Source organism: Pan troglodytes, chromosome X (genome assembly GCF_028858775.2).
Source record: "Pan troglodytes isolate AG18354 chromosome X, NHGRI_mPanTro3-v2.0_pri, whole genome shotgun sequence".
Classification (NCBI taxonomy): Eukaryota; Metazoa; Chordata; class Mammalia; order Primates; family Hominidae; genus Pan; species Pan troglodytes.
The window spans coordinates 92251579-92272025 of record NC_072421.2 but is presented as its reverse complement, the minus strand read 5'-3'; the positions used below and the strand labels follow the sequence as shown (position 1 = coordinate 92272025).

Here is a 20447-nt window from a genome sequence, read left to right as displayed (position 1 = left end):
CGTCATCTTCATTTTGTAGACAAGAAACTGATGCACAGTGGAGTTAAGTAATTTGTTCAATGTGATAAATCCAATAAAGAACAGAAATTTGACTTCTGTCTAACTCCAAAAGCTATTGTAATTTAAGATTATGCTTTATCACTGTGGACCTTAATTATCTCAACTATAAGATTTGGATGACAATTCTCCATTAATTATTTGAGGATAGGGGCCATATCTTTAAAATAGTAGTTTGAACAATGATAGTAATTTTACTCGACCTTAAAATAGTAAGTGTTGCCCTTCGGAGAGGAAAAAGATAGAGGCAAGAGAAGCTTCAAGAGGGTACAGGCAGCACCTCCTCAGGATTAGGAGCAGAAAGCTTAGTTGCCACATGCTAAAGATCTGACAGCAGATATATTGCCTAGAGAGAAATTCTGAGATGGAGAGAGATGTAAAAATGTTGACTTATCAATGCTTAACTGAACCTGCTACATCTTCTTGCAGTTAACAATTTCCATTTTCCTTTCTGGGGGTGATTTGGTTGGTGAGTAGGATATCAACAAAGTATTCTGCACTACAAAAGAAGAGCATAGTGCTTCAGAAATCCTAATGTAAAAATATGCCTTCTCCCATCTTTTAAAAAAATTATTATTTTGCGTTCCTCTCAGCCAAAAAAGCAGTCTTCTTTCTGCTGGCTTCCTTAGTAGAATGTTGATAAGAGCTCCATAAAATACTTGACTGAAGAATTACCTGAAAGATGACTTTGTACCCATTGTAAATATGGGAAAATATTTTTAAAAATTGAGATTTCTGCCTTTCTTCCTAGTATGGTCACAACCCTCAGCCCACTCAGGATAATGGCAACAACAGAGGTATTGAACATTGGGAAAAAAGTGTATGAGGGTAAAACAACACATGTCTATGAATTATAGATAGTCCAGGACAAGTCCTCCTACAGTCCAAGGACCAGATTATAGCTGGAAATGCAGCATAATTTTAACTTCTTAAACTTATGCTGCTAGAAACAATCAATTGACAAATAAGATCCCATTTGTCAATTTTGGCTTCTGTTGCCATTTCTTTTGGTGTTTTAGTCATGGAGTCTTTGCCCATGCCTATGTCCTGAATGGTATTGCCTAAGTTTTCTTCTAGGGTTTTTATGGTTTTAGGTCTTACATTTAAGTCTTTAATCCATCTTGAGTTAATTTTTGTATAAGGTGTAAGCAAGGGGTCCAGTCTCAGTTGTCTGCATATGGCTAGCTAGTTTTCCCAACACCACTTATTAAATAGGGAATCCTTTCCCCATTGCTTGTCTTTGTCAGATTTGTCAAAGATCAGATGGTTGTAGATGTGTGGCATTATTTCTGAGGCTTTCTTTCTGTTCCATTGGTCTATATATCTGTTTTGGTACCAATACCATGCTGTTTTGGTTACTGTAGCCTTATAGTATAGTTTGAAGTCAGGTAGCATGATGCCTCCAGCTTTGTTCTTTTTGCTTAGGATTGTCTTGGCTATGTGGGCTCTTTTCCAGTTCCATATGAAATTTAAGGTAGGTTTTTCCAATTCTGTGAAGAAAGTCAATGATAGCTTGATAGGGATAACATTGAATCTTTAAATTATTTTGGGCAGCATGGCGATTTTCATGATATTGATTCTTCCTATCCATGAGCATGGAATGTTTTTCCATTTTTTTGTGTCCTCTCTGAATTCCTTGAGCAGTGGTTTGCAGTTCCCCTTGAAGAGGTCCTTAACATCCCTGGTAAGTTCCATTCCTAGGTATTTTATTGTCTTTGTAGCAATGATGAATGGGAGTTCACTCATGGATGGCTCTCTGTTTGTCTATTATTGGTGTATAGGAATGTTTGTGATATTTGCACATTGATTTTGTATCCTGAGACTTTGCTGAAGTTGCTTATCAGCTTAAGGAGATTTTGGGCTGAGACAATGGGGTTTTCTAAATATAAAATCATGTCATCTGCAAACAGAGACAATTTAACTTCCTCTCTTCCTGTTTGAATACGTTTATTTCTTTCTCTTGCCTGATTGCCCTGGCCAGAACTTCCAATACTATGTTGATTAGGAATGGTGAGAGAGGGCATCTTTGTCTTGCAGTGGTTTTTAAAGGGAATGCTTCCAGCTTTTTCCCATTCAGTATGATATTGACTTTGGGCTTGTCATAAATAGCTCTTATTATTTTGAGATATGTTCCAGCAATACCTAGTTTATTGAGAGTTTTTAGTATGAAGGGGTGTTGAATTTTATAGAAGGTCTTTTTTGCATCTCTTGATATAATTATGTGGCTTTTGTCATTGGTTCTGTTTATGTGATGGATTACGTTTATTGCTTTGCATATGTTGAACAAGCCTTGCATCCCAGGGATGAAGCCGACTTGATCATGGTGGATAAACTTTTTGATGTGCTGCTGTATTTGGTTTGACAGTATTTTATTGAGGATTTTCACATCAATGTTCGTCAGGGATATTGGCTTGAATTTTTCTTTATTTGTTGTGTCTCTGCCAGGTTTTGGTATCAGGATGATGCTGGCCTCATAAAATGAGTTTGGGAGAAGTCTCTCTTTTTCTGTTGTTTGGAATAGTTTCAGAAGGAATGGTACTATCTCCTCTTTGTACCTCTGGTAGAATTCGGCTATGAATCCATCTGGTCCTGGGCTTTTTTTCATTGGTAGGCTATTAATTACTGCCTCAATTTCAGAACTGGTTATTGGTCTATTCATGGATTTGACTTCTTCCTGGCTTAGTCTTGGGAGGGTGTATATGTCTAGGAATTTATCCATTTCTTCTAGATGTTCTAGTTTATCTGCATAGAGGTGTTTGTAGTATTCTCTGATGATAGTTTGTATTTCTGTGGGATCATTGGCAATATCCTCTTTATCATTTTTTATTGGGTCTATTTGATTCTTACAGTGGAGATGTTTTTCAAGGATGATGCCAATAATGACCCATGGTGGCCTGAAGAATAGCTAATTGTTGCAAAATTTTGCTTCTTTGGATTTGCTATAGGCCATACAGAAGTGGATATCATGAATCATGCTACACAGGCTATTTTTTAAATACTGGAGAAATCCTGGTTGCCCCAGAACTCTACACTGGTTGGAATGAAGACTACATTTGGTGTTGGTGTAACCATCCAGTAAATTGTTCTTGCTGGTATTATTGATAATGATTTTTGGGGACTCTGGCCATCAGGGGATTGAAGCCAACAGAAAGACAAACTGTTGTATTGCATCCTCAAAGAAGTAAATTTTAAAGGGCTCCTAATGGTAAAAAAAAAAAAAAATTGGAGTGGGTTGCAGAGAGAATTGTCACTTTAAAAAAATCAGAAGGCCTATGGAAATTTTGGAATTCCATGTGAACTTTGAGCAACATCCGCACATAATGGACGAGATGAAACTCTGAAGAGTAAAGCTGAATATAAAGGGAATAGCATTTATACTGTATTTGTGGCAGTGGCAAGTGGAAAAAATGGTTTGGGACCAGTAATGTATGGCAGCTCTACATATCCAGTCATTAGCTGTGTTCTTCTTAAACTAGTCTGGAGAACTTAGGATGTGTGATCTTCTCTTTAACTACCCAGTGGTCCCAGTGGTCTTGCCTGTTAAACCATATTTTCTCCAGAAGGATCAGCTCATATTGCTGCTCAGATATTTGGAATAAATAAGCATTAGACATGGGGAGAACTGCAAGGAATCATTTTGAACACATGGATTCTCTTGAAGCAGGCCCACAAGAAAATTAGAGAATGTAATTTATAAGAAAGAACATCATTTGTTTCTTATAGAGAAAAGTATAAATTTCTAATTTAGCTGCAAAAAAAATCAAGCAAGATAAAAAGGTGATTTTAAATTAGAGAACACAAATGAAATGCATTAGTGAATAAATGCTTCTCTAGATCCATATTAATAAATATGAACACCTAATTCCTAAAAAAAGAAAATATTCTATATGGGTATTTCATTTATCACAGTGTCTGTATTAGTCCATTCTCATGCTACTATCAAGAACTGCTGGGGAATGGGTAATTTATAAAGGAAATAGGTTTAATTAACTCACAATTTCACATGGCTGGGGAGGCCTCAGGAAACTTACAATCATAGTGGAAAGAGAGGCAAACATGCCTTCTTTACATGATGGCAGAAAGGAGAAGTGCACAGCAAAAGGGGGAGAAGTCTATTATAAAACCATCAGATCTTGTGAGAACTCACTCATTCTCGTGAGAACAGCATGAGGGTAACTGCACCAATGATTCAGTTACATTCCACTGGGTCCCTCCCACAACACATGGGGATTATAGGATTACAACTTAAGATGAGATTTTGGTGTGGATGCAGCCAAACCAAATCATTCTGCCCCTGGCTCCTCCCATATCTCATGTCCTCACATTTTAAAACACAATCATGTCTTTCCATCAGTCCTCCAAACTCTTAACTCATTCCAGCACTAACCCAAAAGTTCAAGTCCAAGATCTCATCTAAGACAAGGCAAGTCCCATCCACCTATTAGCCTTTAACATGAAAAGGAAGTTAGTTACTTCCTACATACAGTGGGGGTACAGGCATTGGGTAAATACACCCATTCCAAACAGCAGTAATTAGCAAAAACAGAAGGGGCTACAAGCCCCATGCAAGTCCTAAATCCAGTAGGGCAATTATTAAAACTTCAAGTTCCAAAATGATCTCCTTCAACTTCATGTCTCACATCTGATGCAGGAGGTGGGCTCCCAAGGCCTTGGACAACTTCACCCTGTGGCTTTGCAGGGTACAGGCCCCTCCTGGAAGCTTTCACAGGCTGGCATTGAGTGTCTGTGGCTTTTCCAGGTGCAAGGTACAAGCTTTTGGTGTATCTACCATTCTGGGGTCTGGAGGACAGTGGCCCAGTTGGGACTCTGTGTGGGGACTCCAACCCCACATTCCCCTTCCACACTGCCTTACCAGAGGTTCTCCATGAGGGCTCCACCTCTGCAACAAACTTCTTCTTGGACATCCAGGAATTTCCATACATCCTCTAAAATCTAGGTGGAGGTTCCCAAACCTCAATTTTTGACTTCTGTGCACCCACAGGCCCAATACCACGTACAAGCTGCCATGGCTTTGGGCTTACACACTTTGAAACAACAGGCAGAGCTGTATGTTGGCCCTTTTTAGCCATGGCTGAGATGCAGGGCACCAAGTATCAAGACTGCACAAAGCATCAAGGCCCTGGGCCTGGCCCATAAAACCATTTTTTCCTCCTAGGCCTCTGGGCCTGTGATAGACGGGGCTTCTTTGAAGATCTCTGACATGCCCCGGAAACATTATCCCCATTGTTTTGACAATTAACATTTGACCCTTTGTTACTTATGCAAATTTCTGCAGCCAGCTTGAGTTTCTCCTCAGAAAATTGGAGAAATTTTTTTTCTTTTTTATCACATCACCAGGATGCAAATTTTCCAAACTTTTATGCTCTGCTTCCCTATCAAACATAATTTCCAGTTCCGAACCATATCTTTGTTAATACATAAAACTGAATGCTTTTAACAGCACTCAAGTGACCTCTTGAACATTTTGCTGTGAAGTTTTTCCTCCCAGATATTGTAAATCATCTGTCTCAAGTTCAAAGTTCCACAGATCTCTGGGGCAGGGGCAAAATGCCACCAGTCTCTTTGCTAAAGCATAGCAAAAGTCACCTTTATTCTAGTTTCCAACATGTTCCTCCCTCTGAGACCACCTCAGCTTGGACATCATTGTCCATATCACTATCATCATTTTGGTCAAAGCCATTCAACAAGTCTCCAGGAAGTTCCAAACTTTCCCACGTCTTCTTGTCTTCCTCTGAGCCCTTCAAACTGTTCCAACCTCTGCCTGTTACCCAGTTCCAAAGTTGTTTTCACATTTTTGAGTATCCTTATAGGAGTGCCCCACTACCTTGTGGTAACAATTTATTGTATTAGTCTGTTCTCATGCTGCTATAAAGTACTGTCTGGCACTGGGTAATTCATAAAGAAAAGAGGCGTAATTGACTCATGGTTTGTCATGGCTGGGGAGGTCTCAGGAAACTTACAATTATGGCAAAAGAGGAAGCAATCATATTCTTCTTCACTTGAAGACAGGAAGAAGAGGTGCCTAGTACAAGTGGAAAAAGCCCCTTATAAAACCATTCTGTCTCACGAGAATCACTCACTATCATGAGAACAGGATGAGGGTAACCATCCCCAGGATTCAATTACCTCCTACTGTGTCCTTTCAACGACACGTGGGGATTATGGGAACTACAATTCAAGATTCGGAAGGTCACACAGGCAAACCATATCACTATCTAAACAATAAAAACCACCTTGCAAAATCAGTTTGACCAAAAATTCATTTCTAACAAGTGTTCAGATTACACATCATTTATATTACTTCCTCCTGAAGATTAAACATGAAATTTATAGGTGGCTTAGAATCTTTGTTTCCAGAAAAAAAAATATTAATAATATAATTTCTTTTGATAAAATAACACCAATAAGGTATAATCAATCATGGTGAAATAATCCTTTCTATAATGCTAAAAAAGTAATTTAATATTGCAATAGACGTCAATATACTGTATCTCAAAAGCACAAGCCATATTTCAAACTCAACACAAAATTGAATCTATATCAATTTTTGCTAAAAAAATATAAAGCTTTGGTAAATACAGAATCTATTTTCCTTTATTTAAATATATGTTAGTTAACGTATCCAGGATATAGACTGACAGGTAAGACAGATGATAGATGTAAATACAGATGTGGGTCTCTCTCTCTCTCTCTCTAGATATATATATATAATATATATAATACTCTTTTTAAATATGTATTCTAAATAGAGTTTTATTTTAAAGACAAAGAAGGCTTTGTTTGTACCATTAAAATCATTTTTGCAATAGCTTTTTGCAAATTTGGAAGTGAAAGATTGAGATAAATCATAGTCACCTTTAGATGGAGCTGTTTCTCCTTAGAAATAATGGCTCAGGCACATTTTATTTGACTAATCAGAAAAATAAGAATACTTTTTATAATGCTATAAAGCAGTAATGGATTTTTTAAAAACATTTATTCTCAGCACAGCTAAAACAGAAAATAATAAAAAAATATCCACTTCAAACTTGCTCATGTTCTCACCAGACTCTAAAGAAATTTAGTCTAAATTAAAACCAACTCACAGTGCTGTTTGGTACATACACAAGTCAGTTTCAGGGATGATATGATTCTGACGATTGTGAAGCTTTTATAGAGTAAATGGTAGAAAGTGCTGTAAAGTGTCATGGTTGACATCTAGAAGTTAATAAAGTTATCTATTTCAATTTCTTAGTTTGAAAGAGCTCTCAAGAAATAATGCCATAATTTTAAAGAGACAAAACAAATCTCAGTGATTGCTTTTTAAAGGCATAAGTATACATTTAGGAAATAACATGATTGTTGGCAAACTGATTATTAGGTGAGGAAGACAAAACTTAAAACTCAATGAGGACGAAAAACGTAGAAACAAACATGGGCAAATTGTGAGCAGTTATTTAAAGGCTTAAAGCTAATTATGTGTTAATTACCTTCAGTCATTTTAGAAAGACTGACATTCCTGAAGACGCTACATTAGGAACAGTATTGTGGATATTTCTTTATTTTGTTTCCCCATTGTACAAATGGTAAAAGAAGCATGTACAATAAACTATTATAGCAGATTCGTATTTGATATTTTTTTCTATGTAAAATAGAAGTGTTTTCCAAGCAAAGCGTGATATTTTCTAAATATATTTATTTCTTTCCCTGAGGATATAAAATAGACATACATATATGCATGTGCATATACATACATGGAAGCACACAAGGGTCAGGAAAGATTTATGGAATATTGTTGAGCAATATGATCTGACCTCTGTTTAGAAGAAAACCCTGGTAGCACTGTACAGTTTAACCAGACTGAAGAAATGCTATAAACAGCAAAATTCTTTCAGATACTGTTGTAAATGAGAGGTCATGAATGTCTGATTTAGTGAATAGTGAATAAAATTTTTTAAAAAAGAGAGAGAGAGAGAAACAGGCATAAGAGGCATTATTGAGGTAAGAACTGTTATGTATACACTGAGTTGGTAATCGATCATCTGTGAGTAGAATTAATAATGACAAATATAAGTAGTCTATTCGTATTGTTTGAGCTAAGTAATACATCAAAGAATACATTGCAGAAAGATAAATTTTGAAGAAAATTGTTTTATAATGTAAGGGTCTGAGGGCAAACATAATAATCTTATATTGTGTTGTTTATTATAGGTTTCTAACACAATTGAATAGAATTAGAACCAAACAAACTGTTTCTGTGATCTTCACAGTTAAGGCCAAAACCAGAAGCATTTGAATTTGACATAGAGAAAATTTCTTATTCAAAGAAGCCTCAGCATTTTCACTAAAATAAATAAATAAATAAATAAAAATTAACAAGCTTTAGGTAACCATCCTGCTATTTCTATGTTTCTCATATTTCTTTAGCAACCTACACCTTTATATATATCCAAATATGTAATGGTAAAGTCACCTGATTCCAATGGATATTAAACTTTATATGCTAATAATTTTTCAGTTTAAATGCTCTTCTGTTTGCCTTCTATTTCTAAACCTACTTTAAAAATAGACATACATCATTGTTGACTCATTTCACCCAGAATGAACATATTTATTATTAACAGCTCAATGTAAAGATATTCATGAAATCATATATCATCAAACACTACTTTATAATGAGATAAGTTTTATTTTACACACCACCAATCATTCTGTTGAATTTGTATTATAAAACATATATTTTTTTTAAACTGAAGGTTTTCTCATACAAATTTTAGTCTCCAGTCATATGATATTACATTATTTGGATAGTAGGTGAAATAAAAATCAGTGATCTATATGTTATGTATTCATCTTGTTAGCTGTGAAAATCTGGGATAAATTTGTGAGAGTATTAAGATGTAATTACAGTCATAACAAAATAAGGTGTGCTTAAATCATCCTGCTTTTCTGGGAAATTTTTTAACATGTATACATAAATGGAGCATAAAGCCAATAAGAAACAAGGCCTGTTAATAGAAAAACCAAACTCTGTAATACATTTAAAGAGGTTTATTCCTAGCTAATATGACTGACCATGGCTCAGGGAACAGTCTCAAGAGGCCCTGAGAAAGTGTGCCTAAATAAGTTGGCTTAGAATTTGGTTTTATACAATTTAGGAAAATGGGAATTGTAGGTAAAATTAGAAAATTAATACATGGGAAGTGCACATTGGTACAACCTAAAGAGCATATTTTGAAGCTGAAGGGGGTTGTTTATGGGTTACAGGTGAATTCAAAGATTTTCTAATTGTCAATTGGTTGAGAAAGTTAAGTTTTGTCTAAGTACTTGAAGTAATTAGAAAGAAGATAAGGGAGATTGTGGAGGTTAAGGTTTTGTTATGTAGATGAAGTCTCATAGGTAGCAGCCTTCATAGGGAATAGTTGGTAAATGTCTCTTTTCAGAATTTAAGGGTGTCAGACTCTCATTTACTCTCTCCTAGATCTGGGAAAGGAGTAGAAAGGAAAGGCTTCCTGCATTAATGGAGATTCTCTACGTATGCAAATTTCACTAACAAAAATGGCTTTATAAGGCCATTTCAAAATATGTCAAAGAAATGTATTTTGGGGTACATTATTTTCATTTTTTTCAGGATATGTCATCTGCCAAATGATGCTGGATCAGAGTCAGGTCAGAAATTAGTATCTTATTGCTGCAAAAAGTCTGTTTTGTTAATCCTATGATCTCTGTTTTAATGATAATGCTAGTCAGTTGAACCTAAAGTCCAAAAGGGAGGAGGTATAATAAGTTGTGCCCAACCTCCTTCCGATTATGTCTTACAATTCAAATTTTCAGGTTTCTCTGAGGTTCCCTTGGCCCAGAGGGGTCTGCTTAGTCAGTTAGGGAGACGAAGATTTTATTTTTGGATTACAGATTCATTTTCATTCTTATTTAGGGCACTCCTAAATACCACCTATCACACACTCCAATGCAGCTTAGGCTTAAAATTCAATAGGCATTCTATTCTACTTCCTTGTAAGCCTAAATCTAAAGCTCGAACTCCTGCTATTTTCTGGATAACCATATTTTGCAGGGACACAAAACAATAATTAGCACACTTAGGCTGGGATGGGTAGAAAAAAAATACATTGATTGATTCATTGAGTACAGGTCCTCTTGACAGAAGCTCCTTCCTGGATTGGTTTAAATATAACGACTTTCCTCATTTGTGAACACAGTCCAATCATAGTCCATTTCAATGTGTATTATTTCCTCTTGAGGAGAAGGAGACAGTTTTCTTTCGTTTTAGTAACTAATAATCTGAAAAAATATATAAACAGAGCATCTGGGTTTTCAACTGTCACACAAGTGGTTTGGTACCTTGGAAAGAAAGCAGAAAGGCTAAGGTTGCATCGGCAGGTTTGGGAGATGGAAGATGACTGGGAATCATTTATAATAGGACCTGGTTTGAGGACAACAAATTAGCATTAAGAATGATTACAAAAATAACTCAATTTAAATTAGAAGTAAATTTCAAAGAATTACAATTTTCATATGCCTACAAAGCCTAAGGTTAAGCATATGAAAAGATGTACCACATCATATGTCATCAGGGTCATTTAAATTAAAATAACCATGAGGTACTACTACATACCTATTAGAATGGCCAAAATCTAAAACTCTGGAAATATATATTAATATTTCCAGAATAGTTTATGTTTGAACATAGGTTCAACTTAAAAATAAAAACTGAGCTTTTTCCAATTTGCAATATTGCTTCTTATAAAGTTGTCCATTATTTCTGAGGCCAAAGCTACATATGATTTTCATAAAAATCCCTTTTTGAAATTAATTTTTATGCCCCCATATGTTCTGATACAGAAAGTCTTTGGATACGCTAAGACATGATGATTGACTACCTGGTTCTATTATGATTTTGTTGCTTCAGAACTATTTTTTATTCTTTTGGCCATTACTTGGAAATATACACACTTATTAATTTATATTAAATAATTTTGAGTTAGAATAAACATTATATACTCTGTAAAGTTGACTTTAACTACAAATAAAGTACTTTTTAAAATCGTCAGTATCAAGCAGAAAAAAATGTTTCCTCTACCTCTTATGTTCTGTAACTGGAGGACAGTGAATTAAACTGAAAAATAGAGATTAATGGGAGAAAAAGTTTTATATGTATGTATACAGAAGTCAACCAAGAAGTAGGTGGTTCATTAAATAATTTAACTTAGAAGCTTGTATACCTAACTTAGCTGAAAATGGAAGGGTGCAAGAAAGGTTCTTACGGGAAGAACACGGATCCCTTTAGGGAAAAAATGGGATTTTAGGAGAACGAATGAAACAACATTTTTCTATACATAAATGAGTGGACTTTCCATATTCTTCAGGGTTATAAATCTCTTTAAATAAGGGTTTATGCAGGTTTATCCTTATTCTTTCTGTTGGGAGTAGGCTGTTCTTAAAGAGACTATATGGAAGCCTCATTTTCCAGAAGTTGAAGTTTTAGTTCTATAAGGGAAGCTCAAAAAGGGCTTCCTTTTGTATTTGTTGAATCTCAAATTTCTGCAGCCTAAAATAATTTTTATACCAACCCTGGGGTCCTGAATGGGTCCACACATTAGTATTAGGTGCTACTGGGATATAAAAAATTAATTGTAGATTCTGATTTAAAATATATAGCCTAAAAATATTTATTTAATTTAGTAAACACAATGTGTTCTCCTTATTATATGTCAGATACTATTTTAATAATGATATCATTATAATTCAATTATACTAAATTTTTATACATTTAATATATTTTTATGCAATTAATTTAATTATAAACATAATTAATGCAACTACTTTGGATTTGGTAACATAGCATAGCATTTTCCCAGAAAAATCTTATGCAGTAGCAACTTTTAGTATTTGTAGTTGACAGATAAGGATACTGAAATATAGAAAAGAAGGTAATTTGCTAATGATCACATAACTAGCAAGTGTAGAGTAGCAATCAAAACGTTATGATTTGAATGTTCCCTCCAAAACTCACGTGGAAATTTAATTGTCAATGTAATTGAATTCAATGTTACGGCCTTGAAAAGGTGCCCAGGGCAGGCAGATTTATGCCATTATTGCAGGAGTGAGTTAGTTATTACAGTAGTTCAGGTTCCTTTTTCTCTTTGTCTCATGTATTGTCTATTTCTCTCTTAACTTTCAGCATGGAATGCCCCTCAGCAGATGCCAATACTATGCTCTTGGACTTCCTAGTTTCCAGAAGTTTGAGTAAAAATAGCTTATTTTCCTTATAAATTACCCAGTCTGTAGTATTCTGTTATAGCAGCAGAAAATGGTGTAAGACACAGACCCAGGAAGTTTGAATTGATAGTTGTGTGATACAATTTAATCGGTTGTGTTGATTAAGCTCTAATGCCTATGATGTTACACAGTGGCAACAGAAAGTATGTGCAAATTTTTAAAATACTACAAACTTAGTAAAATACTAATTATTATGTAGCTATAATCAAAAGCAGCCATTAGAACTGGTTTTAAGTCTCCAAAAAGTTAACAAAAACTACCTGAGTAGTGTTCGGGAAATTTAATTTAAACCAAAATGTTCTCCCAACCCAGAAAACCTCTCCAAAAAGGTAATAGAGAAGGAAAAGAGTTTTCTTATTGAATAAGCATTAAAGCAGAATGTGATGTCCATCACAGGCAATCTTTTAAGCAATTTTAAGACAGAAAGGAATCTCACCCCCTTATGCAGCCAAACAGACACAACCCACTATATACATGTTTTTCAGATAAATAATAATGTTTTCAAATAAGAGGACTTAACATCTTTTGTACACATAGTTTGTCTTAACTTTATCATGGTAATTGGAGAGACCCCTGTGTTGGCTTTACCCTGAGAGGAAATAAACTTACTGCAAATTGGAGCAAAATACCCACTGAAGTTCGCCTCTTGTCCCCCCAGAGAAAGTGGGAAATATGAGCACTATCTCCCTTGATGTTTGCATTTCAGAACGATGGATACAAGTTCCTTGTGGAAACATTCCTTAGTTGTGAGACTGGGAAGAGGCTGAAATATTTCAGAACTTCGGATACAAATTCCTTGAGGAAATATTCCTGAACTGTGAGACTGGGAAGAGTCTAACATATTCATTATAAAATTCACAAATATTTGAGAAGGACAGAGAAAGAAATTCGGAAACAAAGCTTTGGGAAGAAGCATCTGCCCTTATTTTCATGAGGGAGCATTCAGTCTCTTATTCTTAAATTTTTGTCTGCCTTTATACTGAAAATAATTTTCTAAGCCAACTAATCAATGCCTGTTCTTTTCTTCTCAAAGTCAGTCAATTAGGGATAGCCTCATTCTGATAAACATCCCTTGAAGTGTCAATAAAAAAAAAGTTTCATCTAAGTAACAAAGTTTCTACAGATTATGACAAGCTAATCACACCGCTGATTTCCAGTCAATCCTTGTACTCCATACTTCTTCAAAGCTATCCAAGATTAGCTATCTGCTCTGCTTGGAGAGATGGTGTTTGATGAGCAGATCACTCCCTTACTGTAGAAAGTGTAAACTCCACTTTGTTATGTTTTCAGATCATGAATGGTAGTTCTATCCTCCTTTGACATACAGTGTAGAAAGTAGAAATGATGAGAAACAATCTTTATTTTTATTTATTTTTACAAAGTGACCCAACTGAATCAGCAGATCCGAGATAAATTATTCCCATAGTGGTACTACGGTGCTACAGAGTATCAAGATCCAATGTAAATCCTGCAAAGAAAATAGCAATAGTCATATCCTCATAATTCTTGGACACTAACTAGAAAGAGAAAGAAAACAAAGAAATAAGAGTATTATAGTTCTTAATACATAGCAGGCATATTGTTATATATTTCAAATTTAATCCTCACTATCCTCACTGCAACCTTCTTTGAAACTTTCTGTTTTATTTTACACACACACACGTCCACACACAAATACACACACACAAGTCTTGAGCTGTATGACATTTTGATCAATGATGGATTGCATTATGATGGTGGTCACATAAGATTATAAGAGAACTGAAGCTGAAAAATTGCCATCACCTGGTGAGATTATAGCCATCCTAATGTCATAGCACAACACATCACTCACTTGTTTGTGGTGGTGCTGGTATAAACAAACCTACTGCACTGCCAGTCAAGAATAGCACATACAATTATGTATGGTGTATGGTACATAACACTTGATAATAAACAACTGTTTTATTGGTATATGTATTTATAATACTATACTTCTTTTTTTTTTTTTTTTTTTTGAGGTGGAGTTTCACTCTTGTTGCCCAGGCTGGAGTGCAATGGCGTGATCTCGGCTCACTGCAACCTCCGCCTTCCAGGTTCAAGTAATTCTCCTGCCTCAGCCTCAGGAGTAGCTGGGACTACAGACGCCCGGCACCATACCCAGCTAATTTTTTGTATTTTTAGTAGAGACGAGGTTTCACTATGTTGGACAGGCTGGTCTTGAGCTCCTGACCCAGGCAATCCACCCACCTCGGACTCCCAAAGTGCTGGGATTACAGGCGTGAACCACCACGCCTGGCCAGTACTATACTTTTAATTGTTATTTTAGAGTATACTTCTTCTACTTGTAAAAAGAAAAAATGTTAACTATAAAACATCCTCAGGCAGGTCCATTGGGAGGTATTCCAGAGAAATGCATTGTTATCATAGATGACAGATCTATGAATATTATTGCTCATGTAGCCCTTCCAGTGGGACAAGATGTGGAGTAAGAAGATAGTAATATTGATAATCTTGACCCTGTGTAGGCCGAGGCTAATGTGTAAGTTTTTGTCTTCATTTTTAACAAAAATATTTTTAAAAGTTCAAAAAAATTTTAAAGCTTGTAAAATAAGGATCTAAAGAAAAAAACTTTTTTATACACTTTTACAGTATGTTTGTGTTTTAAGCAAAGTGTTTATAAGTGTCAAAATTCTTTTTTAATTTAAATCTTTCTGCCAAGCATGGTGGCTCACACCTGTAATCCCAGCACTTTGGGAGGCCGAGGTGGGTGGATCACCTGAGGTCAGGAGTTCAAGACCAGCCTGACCAACATGGTGAAACCCTTTCTCTACTAAATACAAAAAAATTAGTAGGGTGTGTTGATGCATGCCTGTAATCCCAGCTAATTGGGAGGCTGAGGCAGGAGAATCACTTGAACTCGAGAGGTAGAGGTTGCAGTGAGTTGAGATTGAGCCATTGCACTCCAGCCTGGGCAACAAGAGTGAAATTCCGTCTCTAAAAACAACAACAAAAACTTTCTAAAGTAAGAAACTTACTGTAAGCTAAGGTTAATTTATTGTGGAACAAAAATAAAATTTAAATAAAGTTAGCATGGCTTAAGTGTACATAAAGTCTACAAGAGAATACAGTAGTGTCCAAGGCCTTCACATTCACTTAATTAACTAATTTATTGACTCACCTAGAGCAGCTTGTCATCCTGCAAACTTCATTCATAGTAAGTGCCCTATGCAGGTGTAACATTTTAAAATCTTTATACCATATTTTTTACTGTACTTTCCCTGTTTTTAGATACACAATACTGACCATTATAATTACCTATTATATTCAGTACAGTAACATTCTGCACAAATTTGAAACCTAGGAGAAATAGGGCTATACAGTATAGTTTAGGTGTGTAGTAGGCTGTACCACCTAGGTTTGTGTAAATACACTCCGATTTTCACACAACAACAAAATCACAAAATCACCTAATGAAGCATTTCTCCAAAAGTATCCCTGTTTTTTACCTATATAACACTGTATATATATAATATATGTTATATATATATTTGTTATATACATATACATCATCTATTATCTCACTCGTCAGAGACTGAGCCAATATTACATACCAGGTTTGTCTGAGCCAGCGTTCAATACACCACATTGCTTTAACAGTCATATAAAAATAACATAGTAATATTATTGAGGGAGGAAAAAAGGAAAACTTAGTTGGGCAGACAGCGAAAAGCTGGTCTTTGGCAAAACTCCTTTAAACAGAGAAACAACATGAAAAATCAGGCTGCAGGCACAGATAGGGTAATTTGCACTAATCCTCAGCTCACTCAGATAAAGGAACACGGCCCAACATAGAAATGCCATTTTCCTTTGTATAACCCATGGGTTTCCAGGAAATAGTCTCTTTTCATTTTATGGGCATGTACATGGTGGGCTCCTGTGGATTCTGGTGGGCACTTTTCTTTTATTTTCTGGACATGCTTTGGACTGTGAGCAGAGCCACTATGAATCATCACTTCAGCTAATGATTGATTGGTCCCAGGCCAAGGTACAGGCCAAACTTTCGCTTCAACTCCTGATTGGTCCCAGGCCAAGGTCCTGGGCTAAGCTTTTACTTCAGCTACTGATTGGTCCCATGCCAAGGCCCCAAGCCAAGCTGAGTAGGCTTCCTTTAAGATCAGTCAGTATTTCCTTCCCCTCCCAGTCCATAAAAACCCTGGACCCTGACTTAGAGTGGACAACCTTCTTCCTGGCCTGCTGTCCTTGGTGGAGAACTTTCTTCTTTTGCTTATAAACTTTCACGCCAACTTCATTTTTTGTGTCCACACTCCTTAATTCTCTTGGTCATGAGACAAATAACTCTCAGTGATACTTCACAAAGAGAGACTGCTACATCTTGGTGCATTGGCGAGATTGTAACATTATTTAACCCTAAACTTGAACTTTATCAATTTTCTGGCATAATTGTCAAATAAGAAAAAGATTGTTTATCTTAAGATTCACTAAGAGAAGTGTTGTAATAAAAGGAAATTAGCAAATCTTTGAAAATGTTTAGTTGTTAGATCTTTTTAAATTTCCTATGTCCTCAATATGCTACACATTCCCATAAGATAAAATATGCAAATGTTTCTTCTGAAAACTATACATGCTATATGTAGTAGGTTAAAAGATACCCATGGATCTTCATTTAATGAAATTTATTTGTACAGTTTTTCTTTAGACTATTTTTGTTAATACAAAAGTACAGTAAATGTAGAAATTTTAGAAATTAAAATGTTTTCTTTTAAGTTTCAAAACACTTAAAAATAGCATTATGTGAGTTAATAAATGAATTTTTAATTATTTTGCTATTCATTTATTTATCACTATTATTTTCCTTCATGTGAAAAGTTGTTCAGTAATAATCGTTGGTTCATGCTCTAGCCAATTTCCTTTAGTTATTTTATTTTATTTTATTTTGTTTATTTTATTTTCTTATGTTCCTTGGTACATGTGCAGGATGTGCAGGTTTGTTACATAGGTAAATGGGTGCCATTGTGGTTTGCTGTACTTATTGACCCATCATCTAGATATTAAGCCCAGTGTGCATTAGCTGTTTTCCCTAATGCTCTCCCACCTCATGCCCTCCCCCAACAGGCCCCAGTGTATGCTTTTCCCCTTCTGTGTCCATGTGTTCTCATCGTTCAGGCCCCACTTATTAAAAACAGGCTGCATTAGGTTTTCTGTTCCTGTGTTAGTTTGCTGAGGATAATGGCTGTCAGCTTGATCCATGTTCCTGCAGAGAAAATGATCTCATTCCTTTTTATGGCTGCACAGTATTCCATAGTGTATATGTTCCACATTTTCTTTATCCAGTCTATCATTGATGGGCATTTGGGTTGATTTCATGGCTTTGTTATTGTGACTAGTTTCTCTTTTTAAGCTTGTTGTAATTTAGATGTAGCAGACAGCAATGTCTTCAATACTTCTATCAGTACTTGATATGGTTTGGCTGTGTCCCCATTCAAATCTAAACTTGAATTGTATCTCCCAGAATTTCCATGTGTAGTGGGAGGGACTCAGGAGGGACCCATGGGGAGGTAATTGAATCACTGGGCTGGTCTTTCCCATGCTATTCTAGTGATAGCGACTAAGTCTCACAAGATCAGATGGGTTTATCAGGGGTTTCTGCTTTCACTTCTTCCTCATTTTCTCTTGCTGATGCAATGTAAGAAGTGCCTTTAACCTTCTGCCATGATTCTGAGGCCCTCTCAGCCATGTGGAATGGTAAGTCCAGTTATACCTCTTTTTCTTCCCAGTCTCAGGTACGTCTTTATCAGGAGCGTGAAAATGGACTAATACAGTAAATTGGTACTAGAAGTAGGGTGTTGCTGAAAAGATACCTAAAAATGTGGAAGCGACTTTGGAACTGGGTAACAGGCAGAGGTTGGAACACATTGGAGGGCTCAGAAGAACATAGGAAAATGTGGGAAAGTTTGGAACCTCCTAGAGATTTGTTGAATGGCTTTGACAAAAATTCTGATAGTGATATGAACGATTAGGTCCAGGTTTAGGTGGTCTCAGATGAAGATGAGGAACTTTTTGGGAACTGAAGCAAAGGTGATTCTTGTTATGTTTTAGCAAAGGGACTAGTGGCATTATGCCCCTGCCTTAGAGATTTGTGGAACTTGAACTTGAGAGGGATGATTTAGGGTATCTGACAGAAGAAATTTCTAAGCAGAAAAGCATTAAAGAGGTGACTTGGGTACTGTTTAAAGCATTCTGTTTTAAAATGGAAACAGCATAAAGTTTGGAAAATTTGCACTCTGATGAAGGAGTAGAAAAGAAAAACCCATTTTTTTGAGGAAAAATTCAAACAGGCTGCAGAAGTTTGCATAAGGAGCAAGGAGCCTAATGTTAATCCCCAAGGCCATGGGGAAAATGCCTCCAGGCCATTTCAGAGACCTTCACAGCAGCCCCTTCCATCACAGGCCCAGAGGCCCTGCAGGAAAAAGTGGTTTTGTGGGCCCTGCCCAGGGTCCCCATGCTATGTGCAGCCTAGGGACTTGGTGCCTTGTGTCCCAGCTGCTCCAGCTATAGGTGAAAGGGGCCAATGTACAGCTGGGGCTGTGGTTTCAGAGGGTGGAAGCCCCAAGCCTTGGCAGCTTCCATGTGGTGTTGAGCCAGCAGGTGCACAGAAGTCAAGAACTGAGGTTTGGTAACCTCGGCCTAGATTTCAGTAGATGTATGGGAACGCCTGGATGCCCAGGCAAAAGTTTGCTGCAGGGGCGGGGCCCTCATGGAGAACCTCTGCTAGGGCTGTGCAGAAGGGAAATGTAGGGTAGGAGCTCCCACACGAAGTCCCTACTGGGGCACTGCCTAGCGGAGCTGTGAGAAGAGGGCAACTGTCCTCCATACCCCACAATGGTATATTCACTGACTGCTTGCACACTGCACCTGGAAAAGCCACAGACACCCAACACCACAACATGAAAGCAGCCAGGAGAAAGGCTGTACCCTGCAAAGTCATTGGGGTGGAGCTGCCTAAGACCATGGGAACTCACCTCTTGCAACAGTGTGACCTGGATATGAGACCTGGAGTCAAAAGAGATCATTTTGGAGCTTTAAAATTTGACTGTCCCGCTGGATTTTAGACTTGCATGGGGCCTGTAGCCCCTTTGTTTTGGCCAGTCTCTCCCATTTGAAACAGCTGTGTTTACCCAATACCTGTAACCGCATTGTGTCTAGGAAGTAACTAACTTGCTTTTGATTTTACAGGCTCATAGGTGGAAGGGACTTGACTTTTTTCAGATGAGACTTTGGACTGTGGACTTTTGGGTTAATGTTGAAATGAGTTAAGACTTTGGGGCACTGTTGGGAAAGCATGATTGATTTTGAAATGTGAGGACATGAGATTTGGAGGGGTCGGGGCGGAATAATATGGTTTGTCCGTGTTCCCATTCAAATCTAATCTTGAATTTTATCTCCCAGAATTCCCACATGATGTGGGAGGGATGCAGGGTGAGACAACTGAATCACAGGGTCTGGTTTTTTCCATGCTATTATCATGATAGTGAATAAGGCTCATGAGATCTGATGGATTTATCAAGGGTTTCCACTTTTGCTTCTTCCTTGTTTTCTCTTGCTGCCATGATGTAAGAAGTGCCTTTGGCCTTATTCCATGATTCTGAGGCCTCCCCAGCCATGTGGAACTGTAAGTCCAATTAAACCTCTTTTTCTTCCAAATCTCGGATATGTCTTTATCAGGAGTGTGAAAAAGGACTAATACAGTACTAATGTGAAATTGAGAAACAAATTCCAAAGTGAAAAAAGACACTTTGAATTAAGAGATTCTCAGGAAAACTGTGTGGTTCTAAACATGGGTTCAAGCATTTTGATTAATAGCATTTTTTCTGATATATCAATATGCAGACACTAATCAAACAATTGAGAGTTAAATTTGATTTTTCACCTAATGATATTCCAAGTTATTATACATTGGAGCTAATTTGGCAGCACTGACAACTTGAATTACTACTTTCTAGGGTTTTATTGTGATAAAACACACTCTAATTTATTCATTGAAAAATATAATAAACACTTTATGAGCCAGATTAACACAATATAAGAGCTAA

General features: G+C 36.6%; 1 pseudogene; it reads left to right on the top strand.

Annotated features, from left to right (window-relative positions):
* Positions 1-2911: 2911 nt before the first annotated feature.
* LOC112207051 (bifunctional phosphoribosylaminoimidazole carboxylase/phosphoribosylaminoimidazole succinocarboxamide synthetase-like) lies at positions 2912-3754 on the top strand (annotated as a pseudogene).
* Positions 3755-20447: the final 16693 nt, after the last annotated feature.